Consider the following 13,056-nt stretch of genomic DNA (forward strand, 5'->3'; position numbering starts at 1 on the left):
TCCACATAAAAAATACATTTTGGTTTTCATGAAGTCTATTTTTTTTAACAGTGAACTTTTTAACAATGAAATTTTAATATTTCCACTTTTTTTTGATATTATATCATAAAAGGGAGGAAGAGGTATATTAAAAGAGACAAGGACTCCCAACATCGCTACAATTACACGATTGATGGGGGAACATCGTTTTCCTTATCTGAGTCTTAGTTTCATCTCCAATAACTTATAAAGACTGGACTAGAGAAGGCTAACGTTTCTTGGTTCTCTCTGAAGCTACGAATCTAAAGACTAGACATGGGAATGGCTACAAAGGACAGAGATACACAGCTCAATTTCAAACACACAGTCAGCCTCCCAGGAACTCAATAAATATTTGTTGCCTAAACAATTAACGACAATACTGCTAAGGTCTGGCATGCAAGAAAACTTACAGTCTATCATGCAAGAAAACTTAAAACTTTTATACTTTAAAAGCTGTCAAGACATTTGAGTTTTCCTGGGTAACCTGGACCAAAACTCAACTGAAACAAATTTTGGAGATACAAATCCAGACCAAGTAAATTCACGGCTGTTCTGGGAAAAGAGAAGGAATGATGTTTGGGATAACACAACAATGAGAGGATGAATGGCTGCCCCTGGAAAGAATGCAAAGTTCCCTGCTCCCATGATGCAAATCAAGTTGCTAAAGTGAAAAAATATCAAGAGATGATTCAGATCAGAAAAGAAAAATGTCGAGCAACTTAAAGTCCAGAAATGTTGAAATCGAAGTTAATGCAAAATGTACCTCATTATGGAAAATACATGTAGTCGATGCTAGGGGCTGATTCATGTGCCTCAGATTAATGTTAATATTACTTAAAAGTAGAGGGAGAAATGAGTGATAAGCTGCAATTCCAATATCGTATTTATAAGACTAATTCAAGATACTGAGCTATCTTGACACATCCTACACAGGCATACTAGCCATCATTAATAACTGGAGGAAATCAGAAGATCCATCATTGCAGGAACAGATAACACAACAGTGGAAATCACCGAGGTACCCTAAAAGTAAGACTGAGATATAACAGTGATATATCTATTCCAGGATATATCTGTCCCTAATGGGACAGGGAAGCCTGGAGTGCTGCAGTCCATGGGGTTGCAAAGAGTTGGACATGACTGAGCGACTAAACTGGTAACAGTGATAACTTGGGAAAATACTCATGATACTTTAAGGGTAAGAGCAGGAGACAAAACAGTATATACAGTACAAGTACATATCAACAAATCTGTACATACAGAATGCTGCAGGCTGAAGATAAATGCTGAACTATTTAGATGAGGTCACCCGTGAAATTTTTCTTCCTATATTTTCATGCTCTTCTAATTTCTTTTAATGCCATTTTATAATGAAAACAAATTGAGAAGTACATTCATCATCTTCCACAAAGAGGGGATATTCTTACCTCACCCAATAATCCCCTTAATGGTAGTTAGTATCTAAATAGAGAAAATATAGGTTTTTCATTATTTTACCTATAATTTCCTAGATGCTCGAACATTTGGGATCAGCCTAGAAATCTCGAAAATGTTCAACTGTTTCTGAATTTTTGAATGAGCCAGAATCTTTGATGCTCTTAGTTAATGTGAAAGACAGATGAACTCATCAAAGACTACCTATATTAGTATAAGGTACAGGTAACAGACTCATGTGCCCCTCCTAGTACTTTCCTAATCTAGAGACCAGGGTAACCACACCAAGCTCTGAGGTACTTTAGATGATTAAAGACTACATTTTAAGTTCAAGATTTAAGTTTACATCTCCTTTTACCCCTGCCTTTTATGCATATTTAATATCTAAACCACTGGATTAGAGATCCGATAGGGTTCCTCACTCTCCACCATCCCCCAGGAGATGTTGGGTCACCCTAGTTTATCTTTAGCAAGATCTTGTTAGAGCAGTTGACCCAGAATCCCCCCTTACTCCTGATGTTTTCTTTCCAGAAACTTTTCAGCTACTGACCCCCTGCCACCCCCTAACTCTTTGGCTATAAATTCTCACTTGCCCATGTTGTATGTAGAGGTGAGCTCAACATCTTCTCTCTCCTGTAAAATCTCACTGCAGTATTCCCTACACCTACCACAATGGTCCTGAAAGAAGTCCACCTTACCATCTTTAAAAAGTGAAATTAAAGAACTGTCTCCTTTCATACCATCAACCCTCACCCCACAGGCTTCCCTGTTTCTCTTAATGGCAGCCTGATCCTTTCAGAAGTTGTTTAAACTGAGAGTCCTCAGTCTTCTGACTTCTTTCTTAATTACTACAAACAATCCATCAGTTGATACTACCCCATCACTTAAGACAAAAATCTTGGGAGTCATCCACTATGTAACTGTTTTCAAACTTCACATCTATTTTACCAGGACTTCCTTGGATTCTTCCTAGATAAGTTCAAAATTTAAATATCAAACCACATGTGTTAAGATTTCACAAATTCCCACCACTTCCTACTGCCATCTTCATCCTGGCCATCAGATCTCACTGAGATTATCACAGTGGATTCCTAACACATCTCCCCGCCACTCACCTCACCCACCCACCATTTACTTTCAAAATAACTTTCAGAGTGATCCATTTAAAATGTGACTCAAATCCTGTCTCATCTCAAAGTCCATTCATGGCTCTCTACTTCACTAAGAGACTAAGAGTCCAATGAGCCTTAATGCCCTACTGTGTCTGGCCATGTTATTTCTGGCCTTGTCCGCTACTACTCTTTCCCTTGGAAGACTTCACTTTTGCCACAGTGGCCAACTTAGTCTTTTTTAGAACACGCCTTCTTGGCTCAAACGTCTGTGCTTCAGTTAGACTTATCCTCGCTTTTTACAATTGCAATTCCTTCCCTCCGGCAATTTGACCTCCCTTACCGCCTATATTTTCTTCACCACACCTATCACCTCATATTTACTTATTATGTTTCCCTACCTGTCCACACCCCCTAGAGCCACAAGCAGAGGCCTTGTCGCACTCACTGCTCTCTTCCCCACTGGCTTGAGCAAAACTGCCCAATAGAAATACAATGCCTGTCACATATGCAATTGTAACCACACGTGAAAAGTAAAAAGAAACCTTGAACTTAATTTTAATATTTTACTTAATTCAATATATACAAATGATGCTCTAAAGAAGAATTATTCAAATTGTTCACATTCATTTTTTCCATACAAATTCTTCAAAAGGCTTTGTGGATTTTAAGTTTATAGCACATAAGTTTGGGCTAACCACATTTCAAGGGCTCAACAGCTACATGTGGCCAGTGGTTTCAATACTGGACAGTGCAGATGTAGTCTACTGCATTTTTCTCTACTCTTTGTATACTTATCCTATTTATCATTTAAATTCTTGGGCAAAGTCCAGTGAATTGATTTCCTAACTCACAAATGGGTCCCAATATGCTCTTTGAAAATCACTGCTCTAAATAAACTTTAAAGAATGTCACCTGTAATGAATGGTTTAGGACACTTCCTTTGGTCTCCAGGGGCTGCTCACAATCCTTTGAAAGAGATACTGACTTCCAGAAAAAAAGAGGCCTGGAGGAAAAAGTGAGGAAGTAAAGATCCATGCCAACCTATAAACTGAAATCATCACAGTCTATCCAATGATGCAAGATTTTAATTAAAAAAATATTTTTTTAATAATTCACTCCACGGTCAGATAATTAACAAAACACCTAATTACCTTTAATTATACACCATATACCTGCTAATATACAAGATTCAAGGGAAAATCTGCATGATCTTCACACTTCAAAAAGAGTGTACCTAAACAGAGCATGAAGACTTCAAGCTTTTCATTTTTCTCTCCCCTCACTCTCACTGCATGCGAAGGCCATGGACATACCAGTTCCGATCAAGGACAGAAGAGTGCAAACTTAAATGAGTAATTTCACTTGCCACTTATGAAAAGTCCTACTCACCAACAGACTTTTTAAAAGACATCATCAAATTTCAAATCCAGACTCGGCCCTGGGCAGAAGGTGTCAACTTTTAAAACAGACTCAAGGATTCTACCGTTGGTACACCGTTCACTCCTTTAAGGTCCTAGATGTGACTAGATACTACAAAGTATGCAGTCAACGTTATCATACATGTGCTACCCTAAACAGAGTTTTGTTTTTGCACATTTCTGAGCTTCAGATTTTCTCTGGGATTTTTGAATTGCCAAAGAAAGGTTAATACCTCCTACATCTCTGTTAAGTTGTTATGTTTTCAACTAAGCTGATAACTTCTTCTGAAGATGCTCAAGGTGGACAGTTTGGATATTTGTGCCCTTGGCAGATGAAAGAGCCAAAACATCATTTAAAAAAGATGACTAAAACCATGTGTTATTTATTTTTTTCGCTGTGCAAAATATGGCTACTTGATAACTGTTGCAAATATTGTCTTTACTACAAAACATGCCTTCATGTACATTTCAACAAGTGACTTCTGCTTGAAAACGAACTCTATTGAGCATATTTCTCTGGAAATCAATATTTAAAATTTTTTTCTTTGAAACGAACATTCAAGAGAGACAGCTCTTGTTTACAGAGTTACTTAGTTTAGCATTATGGTTAACAATGTTTAAAAACAGCTAACTTAAAATGCAAACATTTAAATTCTGAAGTTTAACTGTTGGGAGGCCAAGTCTATTTCTACGGAAATACAAACAACATGAAAAGAGTAATTTTCTCCCGATTCCATCCCTTGAGGGAATATTTCAGCGCACCATTTTGTTGGATTTAGGAGCAAGAACTCATATAACTCTGAGATTGTAAGAAAGTTAAAAATTTTAAAGCTTTGGATGAACTTTGAAAACATTATGCTATGGGAAAGGAGTCAGTCGCAAAAGGCCACGTATTGTATGATTCCATGTACATAAAATGTCCAGAAGAGGCAAAACTCTACTGATGGTATTTGTATTTGTTGTTGCCAGGGGTTGGGTTGAGGGGAGTAACTGCTAATGGGTATGGGGGTGTCTTTCCAGCCTGATGAAATTGTTCCAAAACTAAATTGTGATGATGGGTGCAAACTCTGAACATACTAAAAACCACTGAACGGTTCATTTCAAGTGTGTATGAATTATATCTCAATAAAGCTATTAACAAAAAATTAATAGGCTTGATAACATTCACCACAACACTGGCATGAAACACACAAGAAAATCAAATTAGTCTAGCACAGCTTTCATATCATGGTAAAATACCTAAAGCTCGGACACCCTGATCTCCCTGTAAGAGAACACTTTCACATAACCACCAGTATCTGCCCTTCTGAACACTTGTCATCATCACCACGCATAATGTCTGTCCTCCCCTTTGCTACATAAACTCTAGGAGGCCAGAGATGGTATCCTTCTCATGTAGTGCTATGATCCTAGCATCTGGCACACAGTCATCAATAAATACCTGCAGCAATAATTGATGTATAGCATATGTAGTATATACATCTATATTATGTATGTTTGAATGAATGAAGGAATGCAATATTGGGTTGGGCCAATTCAGCCAATCAAGTTGCTGGAGTGCTAAATGTCCCCTTAAATCTGTTCTCCAATTCTCCCAAGCTCCTGGCTACCCAGCTAGAGGCATTCCCCAACAGCCACTGAAGCTTCTTGTGAAATGATCGCAGTCTAATCAATTAAATGTCAATGGATGTGACGTGTGCAATTTTTAAATCATTTGCTTCAAAGAAAATTGCTTGCCGTTGGACTTCACTGTATTTCAACCATATAGATAAGGACAAAGGCTCAAGGGAGGGAAGCACAAAAGAGAAAGAACCCATCCAGTCAAGCTAGACTGGTCAGATTATTAGATAAGACAGGGAAGTAAACTTCTATTTGATTTAAGCCATTGTATGCAAGAGTCTTTATATCAGCCTAGTCTTTACCCTGAGTGTTACAACCCAGGCATGAATAGGCTGAGGGTGAGGGGGAGATAAAATGGAGTTCACTGCCTAGCTAAAGTGACTGAGTAGTCATTTCAGCCAGTGTGGTCAGCTGGTAGCTCAATGAAAACACTCTTTTCCAGTGTCTTTTATAACAACTTCCTGAACAGGCAAATGAGTCAAATGCTGAATGTTATAAAGAGGTCATTTTGAATGGATTTAACTCAGAATATTGTTGTCATTATGTAAAGTTTTAAATCACGTTAAATATATATTTTCAGAAGAACCAATGAATATATTGAAAATGGCTGGGTAGCTATTTTCAACTTTATTTGTAACCAAGAAATAATTTGTAACATGTAAGACACAATGAGTGAAGTATATAAAGATAACTTATAACTCTTTGATCTAACAAAAAATAGCTCAAATTGGGGGTTGAAGAAAAATTGAAATGATTACACGTTCTTTTATATTTTCTTTCTTTTTTTTAACTTTCTCATCAACTAGTTGACTGTAAAACTGAACCAACACAAAATATGAAGCTTTAAGATGACCAGTGTTTAAAAATAACCATTTAACTGTCACCTATACAGGCTTTGTAATTATCATCAATTGCTCCCAGTGCTAATTAGAACTGAATCAAAAACAATGAATTTCACAAACTGGATTTTAAGTTTTAGCAAAAGTCTATATGGGTGAATTGTGAATGTTTGGGGAAGCAGGGAAAAAATGACATAGATACGTATATTAAACCACCAAACCAAGGCGGCCATGACAGAATGACAACAATATAATTGTGACCACAGCAAGTTGTCTTTTTAGCTCCAGTCTTGACATTTTACATGACCTTGGATAAGTTACTAATTCAATGTGATCAGTTTCCCAGTTTGCAAAGTGGGGATTATAATAATTACCAGCTACCTTTTAGGAATGCCAGCAACTAGATCCATTTTGTAAAGGACTCAAACCTACTTGGAAGAAACTGTTAATCACTACCAAGTGGGATGACAGTTATTCACGCTCCTTCAGACTCTGAACCTCACTGTGAAAAAAGGCCTCCTTTGGTTTTCAGAATTTGCCTGGCCACTTTCCTGCATATAACCAGTTGTTTCCAGAGTATCAGTGTAGGCACATTTACTTGTATTTATGCTGATGGTTAATGATTCCCAGATTCCAAATTTGAGCATGGCAGTGACCGAGGAACTCCTGGCATCTGAAATCTACATCCTCTGTGTAATGCAGAAGATGGTGCTGGTTTCGTGATCATCACATCACTTAAAGAGCGTGGTCTCTCTGTTTAAGGTTTATTCACTGGGAAGAAATACTAAGCATTCTGTCCAATTTTACACATATTTTTAAAGAGGTTATATTTTTAACAAATCTTTTTTTTCCCCTTTATATATAAGGATTAGTTTTCGAAGGATCCTTGAGTTTGATAAAAGGTAAAAAAAAAGTACACGCAGCTTACTATTTGTCTATATAACTTATTTCTAGGAAAATATAATGGAAAATGGAGTCAAACACAAACCAAACTTATATTGTTGAAGAAAAACAGTTAAATAATAAAATGTTAATAGGGAGCAGGAAAAATGATATTGACTTAAAAAAAAGTATCAACAACAAAAAGTTGAAGTTGTAAGGAAAAAAAACCACCATTAAGCAAAAATGCTTACTCTGAGATTCCAAGCTCTCAAGACAAAAAGGATAATTAGATGAATGTGTTATTCAGTTTCCTTTGTTTTATGAAAGAAGACAACAGAAGGACAAAATTTTTCTATGGTCCTGAAATTTGACAAGGGGTTCCTGACTTGCAGGACACCATGTTCTTGACAGTACTTACAAAGAAGCATTTTTTCCTCCTTATGGACTACCTCTCTTTGTCAACAGTAATGACACATTCCTGGAAAGTTTCCTTTCCCTCAAACATGCCCTTGACTCACAATATCTTTAACAATATCATGAAACTGAGAAAAATTATTCTATCCAAATTCAAATATTTTCAGGTTATGGGTGTAAGCATATTCATCATAAAGACATAAGCCAGGAGAAAAATAATTTATGCTTACAGATAAATTATAAATTTATCTGAATACATAAATTCGAATAAAACAATGAAAACCTATTAATTAAGTCCATTTTTGGAGCTGTAGGGATAACTCAATTCTCAAGGTAAATATTTTCTATTTTCAACCACTTTTTCAGCTTTAATCTTTAGTTTCACGAGAAACTTTTGCTACCAGCATGAAATGAGTCCAGCACCTGGCATGGATTTGAACAAGCAACACTCTGGTCTGAGATCTTGTAGGGATCAGAGACAGTACACAATGTACATACAACTCAGCCGCCGAGGCACAGATGAAACAACAGGAAACACTGGCTGGATGACCCTTTGCAGAAAAAAGTCGCAGATCCCTGAAACAGATGAAGATTGGGAAACTGGGAAGTGCTTTGCCAAAAAATACTCTAGGTATGCCTTGATAACCTTAATTACTGGTTGGAATCACCCCTTCCCATGCTGGGACATCTGAAAGGTACTATATCCTCCTTGGAGGACAATTAGGAGCTTACCACACAGTTTAAATTAAACAACAAAGATTTTGAAATGAGGCAAGCTGGTTGGACTTTTCAGTCCAAATGAAATGTGCCAGAACGCAACTAGAAAAATAAATTCCTACTTTCATAATACCTTCTAGAACCCCCAAGCCCTGAGTAAGATTAAAAACAAGACCGATCTAAGAATCTTCACATTATGAAAGTTTCACAAAAAACCTTGCTCAACTAAAAAGTAAAGAAGTCTGTATCTTACAAATTCATAAACTTTAAGTTGGTAAGATCTAAACAAAGGCTTTGTGCAACCAGGATGGCAAGTAACCTGTTTTAACACTGACACAAATCTACTTAGTCAAATGGAAATACCACTGGACAAGATTCAAAAATAAAATGAAGACGCTTGCTCCTTAAGAAACATCAGACTTAAAAATGACCTGCAAGAACAACTTGAGTGAGGTGACCCCTGCCTTCAATGGGGAGATACTTTGGGTATCAAAAACAAACAAACAAAAAAAACAAATATGTAGCCTCCATAACCATTTTAACCAGAGTGTTTTTTTGTTTTTTTTTTTTTAACCACTGCTCCCAAAAGTGAGTTTGAGAAAATTTAATTTAGCTTTAATTCATCAACCTACATTAGTCTCTCTGAAAACTTCTAATTTTAAAATCAAGTACTCATTTGATTTTCAAGTAAGGTCAAGAGAACAAGGCAGCTGAACACTGACATCACAGGGACATGCCCCACGCCACACGGCAGTTACATCAACACGACGCGTTGCTATGGTGCCTGACTATTAATTTCTGAAAGAAGGTGATTATAAAGCCGCCGGATGAACATCCATCGGATGACACCACTTCAGCACAACACACTGACATACGTTACTCCTATTTGCAGCATGTTAATTTTATGAATCACCACTTTTGTGATGTGAATATTCCTTCCTGACTTCAAAACTACCAAGTCAACTACCAAAAAAAAAAAAAAAAAAGAGGTTAACTCCCATAAACAGGGGAAAAGTTTGATAATATTTAGAGGGGAAAATGTGACTATGTGAACCATTTCTTAAGAGCAATCTTTTCTTTAAAGGCCTCCAAAAATATGCTACATACGTACTTACACAAATAAATACATGCAAATTTGATAATTAGGAGATCTGAAAAGAACTGAATTAAGATGCCGAGAAGGCAGTAGATAGAGTCCTTAACGTAATTCCACTAATTATATTTGCATTTACCTTTTTTGGCTTCTGCAAAGCAATCTTCTGTTACAGTCACCTCAAAAGGTCACTTCTTACCCTGAAAACAAAAGAGAATATCAAAAATCTGAAAGTCAAGACAAAGCAGCAACCACCTATTTGCCTGGGAGAGACGCATGATAAACAACGAAAGAACTCAATTTTATTTAATGGCAAAAGACACTCAGAGTTAACAAAAATCAGTGCCAAGACCTCCACTTACCAGACCATGTGCCTTTGAGCTCTTCAAGACAATAACAACAACTTGGATGTTGGAAAAGTCAAGGTGAAACATTTCGCATTTTGCTTACGAACTCTTTCTCATCTTGTTGTCTATCCATTTATTTCATGTGGAATAACCTGTGAGTCATAGGCCTTTGCTTTGGGAAACCAGACTGCTACTTGAACCTGTCTCTGTTTGGTTAACATTCACAACATCTCTAATTTCATTAAAACAGATCCTCCCCCCGCCACCCACCCACCCTTGCAAGTGAGTTAGTTCTTATAGACAAGATGCTTTATGCCACTCTGGACCTTTCAAAATGAATAAAAGCACCACAATTTTCAGCTTGGGGAGGGGTTTGGGGGGTCATCAGTGGGTGAAAGCTGTTCTCACAATGTTTTCCACTTACAATATATCTACCAGATCTACTCAGTTCAATAAAAACGGTTCATGTCAGATGAAATAAACAATTCAAATCAAGTTTCCTAAAACACAAAGAAAGCACAGAAGACATCTAACTCCTGCATCTGCATACTCCCTTATGCAAAACAGTGTATAATCCTTTAAGAAACATTACAAGCTGCCTCTTTCTGCCCATGTAACTGGGATCAACATATGGCACAAGTGAAAAGAAAAACATTTGTTTATTAATTTAGATCAAGTTACTAACAGGGTACAGGATTCATTCCACATCAGTTGACCAAATGCTCATATAATTTTTTTTTAAGATGTTAAAATCATACCATTCTTTTACTGAAATGTTAATATCCTTTTGCTTACTCTTCAGAACAATATGTAATGAAGTAGTTTAAATTTTATACAGAATATATCTCTGCTCATCGCTCGGCTGTTGGCCCTGAATGTAGAAAGGCAAACATCATTGAGAAGAGTTAAATCCTATTTCACTAGGGCTAAAAATTTGAAAGTGGTACTTTGGTGTGTACTATCTTTCAGGAATTGATCGGAGGCCAATTTATGACATTTCCACAAGCAAGTGTATGCAGATTCTTGCCATTAAGATTGGGAAAAAATGCAGGCTCTGAGTGAAATCATAATTTTCATGTTTACTGTAAGAGGAAATTGGAGGTTTTCACCATAAATGTTCACCATTTGGGTGGGGGAAAACCCTAAGCTCTGGGACTTGAAATTACTATTTTGCAACCTGCCCCAAATCTTTTTGTTTTGACACAAAACAATTCAAATTGAAAATGAAAATCGTGTGCTTTACTGCTGAGGTGTGTCACCAGGGATTGGTTTCTCCAGGGATGAGAACTTGGTTAGAGGGCAAACGGTGATTTAAAAAAAAGAGAGAAAGCAGTGATGGTCTGGTCCTCGAGGTAATACTGTGATCTACAGAGCCCCACCCCACGCCAATAAGAAGAGCTCATTAGACAAGAGGCAAGGAGACCATCTCTCACAAGAGCAATTTCCACTTCCACCACTCATCAGATCTTAAATGGAAAGTAAGTGAACTCTGGCAGACCCTACTCAATTCAAGGCAAGAATGCCCTTCTCCCTCCCTTTTACTTGAGATGTTCTCCAACGTGTGCACTCTAAACTAATTTTCATGTTTGTCTATTGAGTTGCATCTATTTTTGCATGTTTGGCAGTTGGGTCTCTAGTATCAGACTTTGCAATGCAGATAAGATTGCATTGCAAAGATTATATAGGCCTGGTGTCCATGGGATTTTCCAGGCAAGAGTACTGGAGTGGGCTGCCATTGCCTTCTCCGGTACCTTATTAAAATTTAATTTTAAAAACTGCTGAAAATGCCTACTTTGAATAAAGTTATCTCGAGTGTTGTATTCAAACCTGCAGAACATTTCCAGGTAAGTACTGAGTCTGCTTCTCTACTTGCCTATCTACACAGATGGGTAAGTGAACACAGAGCCAAGGCATACGCTGGTTCCCCCTCACAGATCTGTAATGTTCCCCCAGAGGAAACAAAAGTTAATAATAACAATATCATACAATTGACCCTCCCTCTTGTAATCACTAAAGTAACATAAATTTGGCTACATTTAATTTTTACTTAGACACAAAAAAACTGGGAGTGGAATACAAACCCTATTTTCCTCCATTTTGAAGTTCCAAAAATTTTAATATGTATTGTACATTTGACCACGCATTAATTTATTTCTGTTGATTTTAGTTTTTGGTATACATTAGCAAAGTAATCTAAAAGATATTTTTCCAGCTTTGCTGAGAAAAGATTAATAGTTCAACAGCTGTTTGCCATCATGCTAAATTAAATGAAATGTGTCGATATAACAGACAAGAAAATTAGGGAGTAGTACTGGGGTCTGAGTCTGTATCATTACTATCCTAGAAGAATCAGAAATCAACAACTAGGAGAAAAATCTGCATTTCATTTTTTCAGAAACATAAAACTTCCGTTTCCAAAACTGCTATTAAAAAAAAAAAAAAAAAACACAACACTATGCCTCATTAAATATATCAAATACATATCTGCATGTTTACCAGCAGCAAAGGCACCAAAATGAAAATAAAATTATTAAGTAATGCTTTTAAGTTAAAAAAAAAGAGAGCTAAAAGAAAAATATTGCCCTCCAGCCCACTTGTCAGCTCTCAAAAGAGTCAGAAAAATAAATTTCATTTTTTTCTTTTCCCCTCTTTCTCAAGTTCCCTATTAATTTTAGGTTTTTAAAAGTGAACCAGGAATACAGTAAATAGAAATTACTCTTTTTTTTTCCATGTCATTCTCCATACAGGCAAGATCCTGTGACAACAGAAACTGTTCAAAGTGTGGTTTCTTAACTACTGTATGCGGTAATGTATTTACCTAAAGTTGTTTGATGACCATAAAGACCTTGACCAAGACATGACTTTTCAGCTGAGGTCGCTAGAAGACTAATGCACCTTCTTCTTGCTCTACCTCCCCAATTCCCCCCTATTTCTCCATTAGGAATTTTACTCTGTAGCCCCCTTTTAATACAGTGCTTCAATTGCATAATTTATATGAGTATATCTGACCCCTAATTTAACAAATGTGATTTTGCCAATTGGTAGAGCCTCGCTGGAACAGAGGTACAGGTAAACGTGGATGTGTGATTTTATTTCACAGGAAGCTAAATGAACAGCACATGCTCTGTGCTTTCCCATTAAAAATATTTATCCTTCTTC

General features: G+C 36.8%; 1 protein-coding gene across 12 annotated transcripts in view; it reads right to left on the reverse strand.

The window, feature by feature from the left end:
• The window catches only part of FOXP1 (forkhead box P1), a 627,798-nt gene that overhangs the window by 330,645 nt on the left and 284,097 nt on the right, over nt 1–13,056 (reverse strand). For 7 of the 12 annotated variants that reach the window (XM_027523924.1, XM_027523930.1, XM_027523927.1 and 4 more), the window contains one exon: nt 9,690–9,750. The gene's annotated coding sequence lies outside the window, so the exon portion shown is untranslated. Of the gene's footprint in view, nt 1–3,479; nt 3,571–8,238; nt 8,317–9,689; nt 9,751–13,056 lie in introns of all 12 variants that reach the window. The other 5 variants (XM_027523926.1, XM_027523933.1, XM_027523936.1 and 2 more) reach the window with 3 other exon arrangements.

The sequence above is a fragment of the Bos indicus x Bos taurus genome, chromosome 22 (assembly GCF_003369695.1).
Source record: "Bos indicus x Bos taurus breed Angus x Brahman F1 hybrid chromosome 22, Bos_hybrid_MaternalHap_v2.0, whole genome shotgun sequence".
Lineage (NCBI taxonomy): Eukaryota > Metazoa > Chordata > Mammalia > Artiodactyla > Bovidae > Bos > Bos indicus x Bos taurus.